Source organism: Leptonychotes weddellii, chromosome 3 (genome assembly GCF_054177405.1).
Source record: "Leptonychotes weddellii isolate Sample4059 chromosome 3, ASM5417740v2, whole genome shotgun sequence".
Classification (NCBI taxonomy): domain Eukaryota; kingdom Metazoa; phylum Chordata; class Mammalia; order Carnivora; family Phocidae; genus Leptonychotes; species Leptonychotes weddellii.
The window spans coordinates 61,722,881-61,734,692 of NC_138371.1; positions in this window are offsets into that span (position 1 = coordinate 61,722,881).

Below are 11,812 nucleotides of genomic sequence, written 5' to 3' on the forward strand. Positions count from 1 at the left end.
TGATCAAAAGTGTGAGATAAACAACAAAATTTTGTGATTTGGAAAACAAAGAGACTATTAATAACTGACTTATGCCTCAGCAATTTCCATTCAACTAAATCACTAATGGTTAAGGATATTCTGGAAAGTTAAGCTCTTTATTTCTGGGAAACTCTTAGTATTTCTTTGACAATGTCTTCTCTTCCATGTTTCCTGTTCTTTCTTTCTGGAGTTCTATATTTGTTAGAGGATGAAATTCATAAGATTATTCCCTAATTATCTTGTTTTTACTCTTCCTTCAACTTTCTAAGGTATTTTCTTAACGTTAGCTTCAGGGCTTCTAAATTGTCTTTTTTATTGTTTCTTTTCTGTTTTATTTTTAGTATCTTAACACTGCTTTTTCATCCTTTTAAACATTTTTTCTATCAATAGTTTTTTAAAAGCTTTTGCTGATTTCCTGAATATTCCCTTTGTAAAGAATAACATTTTTTTAAAAATGAGTCCAGTATTTTCTCTTATCTTTCTGAGGATATTACTATAGATTGCTATTTAATTGATTTATATACTTGTTTAATGCATCTATTGATTAATTAATGAGGTTGCTTCCTTTCCCACTACCCAATTCCATAGTTGGAAAGAGTATATTAACATGTCTGGCTATTTCATTTTTCATTATTACTTTCATGAAATACTATCATGTTTCTCATTTCTTAAATTTCAAATTCATTACCATCTCTCACTACTTCTCCCTCCATCCCCCCAAAAAGGCAGAGATAAATCTTTACATAATAGAAAAAAGTCTTATTTTTAATTCCCCATTCATAAAGAAGGCCCTTGCTTGACAGCAGATAAGTAGGAAGAAAATTTACAAGAGCTGAGGACACAAGTTTTCTGGGGGGACCCAATTAATGCCTTCAGTCATAATAACCATGCACTGAACACTTGCTATGTGCCAGGCAGTGTACTGAATGCTTTGCAGTTATGACCTAATGTAATCCTGATTATAAACCAACAGTGCAGGATTATCATCAGAGATGAGGAAACTGAGGCATGGCTGGGCTTAATAAAATATGCAGTATCATCTGAGCAATAAATGTCAGAGCAGGAATTGAATCTTATCTCTAAACCAGTTAAGAGGTAAAGTTCTTATTAATCTGAAATGTAACAACTGCCTATTTCTCTCACCAGAGAGTAAAACGGAGCAAGGTTGGAGCTGTGGTAGGTTCATCTCGCTTCTGTTCCTTAAAAACGCTCATGCCCTGAAAGGTAGGATTGGGAAAGAGAATAAAAAAGATGAAATGTTTTCTTTTTCAAATGGAACAAGGGTAATAATCAGAGGGACAATATAAGAGCTCATTAGCTCTTAATGAGAAACTCTGATTTATTGTTAATGAAGGTTGGCCTCAGTATGTCCAATGTCTTCTAATGTGCAAATGATACTGAAATGGCAATGAAACCTGGTCAAAAATTAAGTTAGAACAGATACAAATGGAGACCTGCATACAAAGGAAAATTGGATATTATAAATGATGATTCAAAACTAGTAAATAAAAGAAGACAACTTTGGAATGATTTAATGAACTATTTTCATGAACGGTACCCCCAAAATGAACCAGTACATAGAAATTAGCTTTTATTTTACTTATATATATATTTTTTGCCTGTGCCAGGGTAATTGAAATTTTTTTATTGATATTCTTATGGAATCGGAAATATCACTAAAATCGAGGCCGAATAAATGCAGTACAGTCAGAAAAACTGGAAAGTAAAAGAACAGAAAAACTCTTTTACTATTAAGTGTTTAGTTTATAGAAACAAGGTGAAAGTTAACAATTAATCATAAAACTTAATATTACCTTTAGAAAAGTTAATTATAAGCCCATAAACTATAATTCTTAAAGCCAGTTTATTATAACCCTAAAATCTTTCCAGTAGCTTGAGGGTTTTGTCCTCACTCATATTTCAGTAGCAGAGGAATAATCAATATTACTAATCCTATTGATAAATCATAGTAAGCATTTAAAGAAATCAGAAAATGGAATTAGAAAATTTTAAAACTCAGAAAGATATGATTTCCTTTATCTTACATTTGCTGCAACAGAATAATGAGGGTTTTTTCTATCAGTCAAATTTGTGTATCATGATTCTGCCATTTTCTAGCTATTTGGTTTAGTAAGTTAAATTTGAGTCTCTCTGAGCCTCAACTTACCATCTATAAAATAAGGTTAATAACTCATTATTCATAGTTTTTGGAGGAATTAAAGGAGGTAATATCTGAAAAGTATTTAATATTTGGCACTTAACAGTAAATAAATGTTATTTATTACTAATATCATAGAAGTTCATATTTTGATATTTCCGGTTTTAATTATCTATTTATACAATCGATAAAAGTCCTAATTCTAAATTTTGCCAAAAACATCTACATCTTCTAAGTTTCTTTACATATATGGAGATAGAGAGATAGAGAGAGAGATACTCAGGTTATTTCACAGGGCCCATAGAGAATTGTTCATTTATGTATAATAATAGTGATTTTCCTGGTAGTTGAGGGATGTTTAAAATATCCATGTTTTGAGACACGACTTATTTTAAAACTGTTTTTTTTTTGTAGAGTATTGGGAAAAGCTCTCTTTAGAGTTGTAAAGGAAAATGCTTAGGAGACACGCTTTGTGAAATTAAACAGAGTGCTGGACTGTCAGCTAGGTCATCTGGTACTTAAGTAGCTGCCACTTGGAGCAAGCTACTGAAAATCTCTAAGTCTCAACTTTCTCACTTGCAAGATTAAAAAGTAGACTATCAGTTTTGCACGGTATTTTGTGGATTAATGAGACAGAGTGTGGCAAATGCCCAGAATGGTTGTGCCCACGGAGGAGGCACCTAGAAAGCAGAGGTGTGTCCTTCAGCCCCTGCCAGTGTGCTCAGCATTCTTGTAGCCACATCTTGCCACTTACAGGTAAGACAGCACAAATGGGGAAGCCAAACTGCTGAGGTTCCAATAGTCCTCTGGTACTTACTAGCTGTGTGACTTTGAGCAGCTTACTTAACCTCCCTGTGACTTAATAGTCTCGTATGTAAAAAGAGGATAATAGTACCTACTTCGGAAAACCATGCAGAGGATTCAATGAGTTAAGATTAGCAAAACTCTTAGGATAGTGCCTGGTATATTATAAACACTGTGAAGTATGGGTTAAATACACTTTTGGTTTTACTCTAAAACATACCCCCCCCTTTTTTTGATGTTTAAAGTATCCAATCGGGTTTCAGAAGGGGGGAGGGGAGTGGGTGGTTGGGGTAACCAGGTGATGGGTATTGGGGAGGGCACGTGTTGTGATGAGCACTGGGTGTTATATGCAACTAATGTATCGTTGAACACTACATCAAAAACTAAGGATGTACTATATGTTGGCTAACTGAACATAATAAAAAAAATAAGCATCCAATCATATTAAAATTTTTCTTCATTTTAACTCCAGATACACTCTATATTACTTAAGGCACTGGTTCTCAAACTTTTTGGTATTAAGATCCTTTTAGACCCCTAAAAATTATCAAGGACTCCAAAGAGTTTTTGTAATATGGATTATATCCATTGAGATTTAGTGTATTGGAAACTAAAACAGATAATTTAAAACTCTTTTCTTTATTAATTAATTGGAAAAAGACATAATGAACCCAGTACATGTTACCATAAGCAACATATTTTTGTGAAATATAAATATATTTAAAAAACATTAGTGAGAAGAGTGACAGTATTTGCATTTTTGCAAATATCTTTAATATCTGGCTTAATGGAAAACAGTGTCTCAAATCTGTATCTTCATCTAATCTATTGGAAATACGTCATGTTGGTTGAAGTACATGAATAAAATCTGGCCACCCACAGATATATCATTGGAAAATGAAATGATCGGAAAATCATTCACAGATAATCGTGAATGTTCTTTTTTGATATGTTACCAAAACTGACAAAGGGTAGTGTCTTAAAGGTTAGTTGTAATGTGGAAACTGAAACCATATCTTATGCTCTGTTACATTAAAATACATCTATCTTTCTTGTATTTTGAATGGATCTTTATGAATGCAAGATTTTATACCATCCCAAATTAGTCCTTTGAAGAATATTGGTTCACTGACTAATGTGAAATTTCCAATGATACATTTCATTACGCAGGATCAAAAAATCGCATTCCTTACTACCACAATCTCATCAGAAAAGTATTTATTTTTATTTTTTTATTAACATATAATGTATTATTTGTTTCAGGGGTACAGGTCTGTGATTCATCAGTCTTACACAGTTCACAGCACTCACCATAGTACATACCCTCCCCAATGTCCATCACCCAGCCACCCCATCCCTCCCACCCCCACCACTCCAGCAACCTTCAGTTTGTTTCCTGAGATTAAGAGTCTCTTATGGTTTGTCTCCCTCTCTGGTTTCATCTTGTTTGATTTTTCCCTCCCTTCTCCTATGATCCTCTGTCTTGTTTCTCAAATTCCTCATACCAGTGAGATCATATGAAACTTGTCTTTCTCCGAGTGACTTATTTCGCTTAGCATAATACCCTCTAGTTCCATGTCATTGCAAATGGCAAGATTTCATTTTTTGATGGCTGCATAATATTCTGTTGTATATATACACCACATCTTCTTTATCCATTCATCTGTTGATGGACATCTAGGCTCTTTCCGTAGTTTGGCTATTGTGGACATTGCTGCTATAAACATTGGGATGCATGTGCCCCTTTGGATAACTACATTTGTATCTTTGGGGTAAATGCCCAGTCGTGGAATTGCTGGGTCATAGTGTAGCTCTATTTTCAAGTTTTGGAGGAACCTCCATACTGTTTTCCAGAGTGACTGCACCAGCTTGCATTCCCACCAACAGTGTAGGAAGGTTCCCCTCAGAAAAGCATTTCTAATTATTCATAGCCATTAAGCTTACAGTGAAGGAGATCTCCCCCAAATTCTTATTTTCACTGAACTCTCCAGTTTCATCACTGATGGTTTTTCTTGAAGTGATAGGCTCCCTTCATTAATTTTTGAGAAAATGTCTGCCAAGTCCCCACATCTGAAAAACTGCAGTTTGTCTGTCAATCTTTTTTTAAAGCAAAAATTGTGTTCAGCTTGCAGCTCTAGCAATCCCCAGGGTATATTTCTTAGGGACAACTGTCACACCGCACTCTCCGGGAGAAGCGCTTTATGCCTACTTCCCATTTTGTCCAACGGTATACTAAAAATAGGTGCACTCATATAATATGAGATATTTAATAAAAGTAACAACTTTCCAGGCTTCACCAGAGACATTCCTAAGTGAAACCGACTTGCCTTTTTCCTTACCCTGAGGAGGTTGGCGCAGAGAATAGGACTGCAAGTGCAGAGCGCTACAGCCTTGGTTTGCGCCAGTGTGGGCAGGTATACCCATCCCTGGTGTGGTTTTTCTTAAATAACAACAACTTTATTGAGATATAATTCACATACCATAAACTTGACATTTGTGAAGTATATATATGTCAGTGGTTTCTAATATATTCAACAAGTTATTCTGCCATCACCAAATTCTGGAAATGTTTCATCATCTCCTAAGAAGCCTTCTACTCATTCCCTGGCGCTCTCCAGCCTCTGGAAACCACCATTCCTTCTCTCCCTTTAGATTCCTCTATTGCAGACATTTCATATAAATGGAATCGGACAATAAGTGATATTTTGTGTCTGGCTTTTTTCATTTAATGTAACGTTTTTAGAATTCATCCATGCTAGAGCATGTTGTATTGCCAAATAATATTACTGGAAATAATTTTATTGCCAAATAATATTCCATTGTAGAGGTATGTGGCATTTTGTTTATCCTTTCATCATTTGATGGACATTTGTGTTGTTCCCACTTTTTGGCCACTATAAATAATGCTGCTACAAATTGTCAGGGACAGGTTTTTGTGTGGAATATGCTTTCAGTTCTCTTGGGTATATACCTAGGAGTAGAATTGCTGAGTCATACGGTAACTCTATATTTAATCACTTGAGGAATTGCCAGATTATCTTCCAAAAGGGCTGCACCATTTTATATTTCCACCAGCAATGTGTGACATGTTTAATTTCTCCAGATTCTAGCTAGCACTTTTTATTACCTGCCATCCTAATGGATATCAAGTGGTATTTCATGGTGTTTTTTTTTTTTTAAAGATTTTATTTATTTATTTATTTGAGAGCGAGAGAGAGAAACAGCATGAGAGGGGAGAGGGTCAGAGAGAGAAGCAGGCTCCCCGCCGAGCCGGGAGCCCGATGTGGGACTCCATCCCAGGACTCCAGGACCATGACCTGAGCCGAAGGCAGTCGCCCAACCAACTGAGCCACCCAGGCGCCCCTTCATGGTGGTTTTGATTTGCATTTCCATGATGACTAATGATATTGAGCATCTTTTCATGGGATTACTAGCTTTTGGATCTCTTTCTTGGAAAAATGTCTACTAGGATCCCTTGCCCAAGCTTTAATTGGATTATTAGTCTTTTTATTTTTGAGTTGTAAGAGTATCCTAGATAATAAATCCTTATGTGATCTATGATTTATAGATATTTTCTCCCATTCTGTGGGATGTATTTTCCATGATGATACCATTGAAGGATAAACGTTTTTAGTCTTGATGAAGTCCATTTGACTTATTTTTATTTTTGTTGCTACTTCTTGTATTGTCCTATCTCAGAAGCCATTGCTTAATCCAAGGTTAAAAAAAATTATTTATACATGTGTCATGTACTTTTAGCTCTTACATTTACACGTCTAATCTATTTTGAGTTAATTATTTTTATTTATGATGTGAGGGGGAGGTCCAACTCTTTTGCGTGTGGATATCCAGTTATCCCAATACCATTTGTTGAAAAGACTATTGTTTTCCTATTTAATTGTCTTGGCACCCTTGTTAAAATCCATTGACCATAAATGTAAGAGTTTTTTGTGGTCTCTTGATTCTATTTCATTCATCTATATGGCTATTCTTATGCCAGTACCCCACTATCTTGGGTACTATAGCTTTGTAGGAAGTATTGAAATTAGGAAGTGTGAGTCCCTTAACTCTGATTTTCCTTTTAAGATTATTTTGGCTCTTCAGGATCCTTTGCATTTCCATATGAATTTTAGAATCAGCTGTCTCAATTTATACAAAAGAAAAGGCAGTTGAGGTTTTAAAAGTGATTGCTTTGAATCTGTAGGAGAATTTGGGGAATGTTACCATCTTAACAATATTGACTCTCCTGTTCCATGAACGTGAGATATCTCTGCATTTATTTAGTTCTTTAATTTCTTTCAACAGTGTTTTATTGTTTTCGGTGTGTAGGTGTTACACTTCCTTTGTTAAATTGATTCCTTAGTATTTTATTCTTCTTGATGCTATTGTAAATAAAATTGCTTTCTTTATTTCTTTTCTGGATTGTTCATATTGATAGTCTATCCAGCAACCTTGCTTAACTTGTTTACTAGCTGTAATCTTTTTTTTAATTTTTATTTTGCAGTTTCTTATATATGAGATTATGTCACCTGCAAGTAGCGAGAGTTTTATTTATTCTCCCATCGATGACTTTTTTCTATTTTTTGCCTAATTGTCCTAGCTAGAATCTTCAGTATAATGTTGAATACAAGTGGTAAAAGTAGACAACTTGTCTTGTTCCTGATTTTAAGGGGCAAGCATTCAGTCTCTCAAAACTAAGTATGATGTTAGCTCTACTCACAATTGTTTTTGCATAATCAGTGCAAATGTCAACAAAGTAAAAAAGGCAAATGTCTTTTTTTTATTATTATGAGCATACTTTTTACCCGTAGATTGTCTAACAAGTGTCTTGGGGATCCACATGGGTCCACAGACCTCTTTTTGAGAACCCCTGAATTAAAACATTGGAATGTAATGTAAAATCTTTCTCTTTATCCTACATCTAGCCATGATCCTAAGAGATTTCAAGATACATATACGTGATCCATCTTACACTACATTCCTTCTAGTACAGCAGCTCTACATTACCTACACTAAATCTATGCCCCTCACTCTAACAGATACTGCCTGGATATTGTCATTGTTTTGGCTGCAATATCCCTAAAATCTTAATCTACTGCCTATTTTCAGAAAACTTTTATTCTTCCAGACTCCTTACTTTCTCATTTGCACAATGTCTGATTTTCAACCTCACACTCATAGCAACATCCAGAGTTTTGGTTATTCTATTTCTCTGAGACCACCAGCATCACCCTTTCAACATGGAATCCCACTGTTGATAGCTTCAACAATTCTTTATAGCAGCCTTGTTCTCCTGCAGTACCCCTAATGATATTATAATGTGAAAAAAAAAAAACCTATACAAATCAGAAAAATAGCAATCAGAAATGGAGTAAGATGTGTTCAAGTGAGTAAAGATCTTGGAAGAAATTAAAGGAGGGCTTATACAGTGAACAAAGGATGAAACCACTTGGTGAGTATATGTTATCTTGAAATTCTCTAGTACTACAAGCCTGTGACATATCCACTACCTGGGATGTTTCCATGTATATAAAGAGTTAAATATATTTTGTCACCACATTGTTTCACCTCTTCCATATGAATTTTAAATCAATTTTGTCACCACATTGTTTCACCTCTTCTATTTGCTGTAATATCTGAATGGAAGCAACCCTAAGAGAAAACAAGCTATTTGAGTCAACATATTTGAGTTATCATATGCCAAGAAGCTTAAGGAAATGAGGTAAATATAACCAAGAGGTTGGGGTATGAAAAGACTGACTGAAAAAAATCAGCTTCTGACATCTAGAAAAAGAAATGTCGAAAGTGATAAAGATTTGAAAACAGAAAATAGACTGGTTTATCAATTACTGGAGTCTAAGAACAAGAACTTAGACTTTTAAAACAGTAAATTCAGGACAAATAAAAGTAAAGTAATATTTTGGCACATCAGGTGCTACATAAATGGAATCCATTATGGCAAACAACAGTACACACTATAAATAGTTGCAAAGGGTTTTAGTCAAATTCATAGCTGACAAATTGATATTGGGTTGTGGCAGAAAATCAGGATATATTAAAAAGTACATTCTAGTGTTTGAGGACTTAACATCAAGGAAAGCAGTTGCTCAGTGGAATATTTTGAAGGGCAAGTTTAGAGCCTGAATATTGGACTAGACCAAAGAGATGACCAAATATGCTAATATGTGTGCTTCTAATTGGAAAAAGGAAAACAAACTACAACAACAAAGCACTGGTCATTCTCACTTAAAAAGCTAGTCATTTTGAGAACTGGTTAATAACCACTTGTAGTGATGGTGGTGTTGGGGATATTGTCATTGTTTCCAAATAAGTTATACCTGTGGATAAGTCTGTATAGGAATACTTTGGTGTTAATGGCACAATTTATTGATTTCCTATGGTACGGCTTATGCAAAAATGGAATAACCCAGTAGCGCACAAGTATTAGATACCAAAACCTCTCTTTAACCTTCTCTCTTTGGGCTATATGATCTTCTTTAACCTTTCCTGATTGGGACTATTTTTCATCTGTTAGATACTGTCTGTCATTACTATTGCATATGCCCTAATATTCAATAAGCACATATTTCACAGTGGCAGTACTACATTACTGACTCTTATTCACCTTACTAAGAGCCCCAGGTCTAGTTCTGGCCACTCATTCTGGCCATTCCCATCTTTTATCAGATTAGTGATAGTCTGAGCCTAATACTTGCTTTGTACTTGCCCTTTTCTGAACTTGTGTTGACAGGCCATTTCTTATTTGTCAAAGTCCCTTTGAATTAATTTCCTCTTTTTTCCTGCCTAACTGGGTTATTGGAAAATCTAATAAGGATGCTTTCTCTTCCATCATTCAGAGCATTGATAAACATTACTGGAATCAACCTGATCCCAAAGGAACATCCTGCCTTATCTTCCTTTCTTCTGTTTCTCATGTGAGTGCAGAATTTTTTCCTGTGAGAAATAATCATTGATGGGCAGTTCAGCCTGACAATGGTTTATAGTATAAATGCAATCAGTCTAATTCCCCTTCCTTATTGCTGATGTTCCCCAGTCCTTGATTAGTGTGGAAGCCATTAGGTTATGAATGCTGTCCAAATAATATTGTCCATTCCCCATGTAAACATAGAGGCTTAGAACTTCTTGAGGAGCCAAGGTCATCATTAAAACATGTAATATGATATAGAGTTGACCAGATGGTTGTTCCTATTTGATAACTATGCAGCCTGAAGATATTAGGTTGCATCACGTTCATTTTACAGATGGGAGCTTGGAAGGTAGTCAAGTCATACTCCATTGGACATGCAACCCATCATGGTGAAGCTGGGGTCTGAAAGAAGTACCACATCTAAAATTTGTCATTTTGCCTTTAGATTACACTAAATTTCCTAATAAATTAAAGGAGCACTTGTTTTAACTCTATTTTTTTGAGGGTCACCGTGGCCATATATAACAATTTGTAGGAAGAGTTATGTGAAAGATCTGTTTAAGGCTGGGTGTGGTATGATAAGGCAGAAGTTTAAATGTTCATAAATGTAATAAAATTAAGGTGTATGTATCCACAATTCCTATTCAATTCAAAACGCTTTGAATGTGTATCTGTTTGCCTTGTAGTTGACATTCAGAATGGAGAGGTTCTGAATAACTTCTGAGTAACAAAATTTCTTTTTTTTTAAACAAAGTTTCTTGATATAGCAAAGAAGCTGATATTTAAACATGAACCTGTGAACATTTTTGAGTTTCCAGGCAAGGAGAACATCTTCAGAATTTATTCTTCTATGATACTATTGTATTAGAACCTTTGAAAGCTATACCACACATATTTGATAGCAGCAATATCAATTTAGCTGTCATATATTCTACATATCACTTTTTTTTAATTCTCTGTAATCATTATGCTTCCAGACAAACAGTTGGAGAACTGATCAGCATCTCATACAAAGTCAGCATGGTGTACTAGTTTGCTGTCCAATTACATAGAGCAGTGGAATATCTCTTCTGAAGGAATCATATTTATCTATTTCTAAGCATGGTGGTAAAGGAGCTTCTAAATGGCAACTCTCAAACTGGGCGTCTAATTTAAAAATGGTGACAAGGGGCACCTGGGTGGCTCAGTCGTTAAGCGTCTGCCTTTGGCTGGGGTCATGATCCCAGGGTCTTGGGTTCGAGCCCCGCATCGGGCTCCCTGCTCTGTGGGAAGCCTGCTTCTTCCTCTCCCACTCCCCCTGCTTGTGTTCCCTCTATTGCCGTGTCTTTCTCTGTCAAATAAATAAAATCTTAAAAAAAAAAAATGGTGACAAGATGGCTGACCGCTAATTTTCTAAATTCTCAAATCATTTAAGTTGAACATTATTTTCCAACTATTTGTTATATCCAGAATTATTTTGAAAGCTAAGTGTTACAGAGTTCGCATGCTATAAATTAATAGAAAAATATGAAGAGATAATGAATATAATTTAGACTATTGAAAATCTTCAGGTCTATTTATTTAACAAACACATAGGTAAGTGCTTAAAATGTGCCAGGCATTGTTCTAAGTGTCTTACAAAACAACCTTACGGTTGATGCATTGTTATTATCATTCTCATTTTATAGATGAAGAAGTTGAAGGACTAAGAGATTAAATAACTTGTCCAAGGTCATATTACTAATAAATACCAGAATTGGGATTGTCTCCAAATTCTGTGCTTTTAAGCACTATTCAGTTCTATCAAATAAGAATAGAAGGTTTATAGCAATTGATAAATCTCTCATTTATAACATTACAATTGCTAAAAGCTTATATTAGGCAAAACATGATTTTAACACCATAAACAGCAGTACACCCAC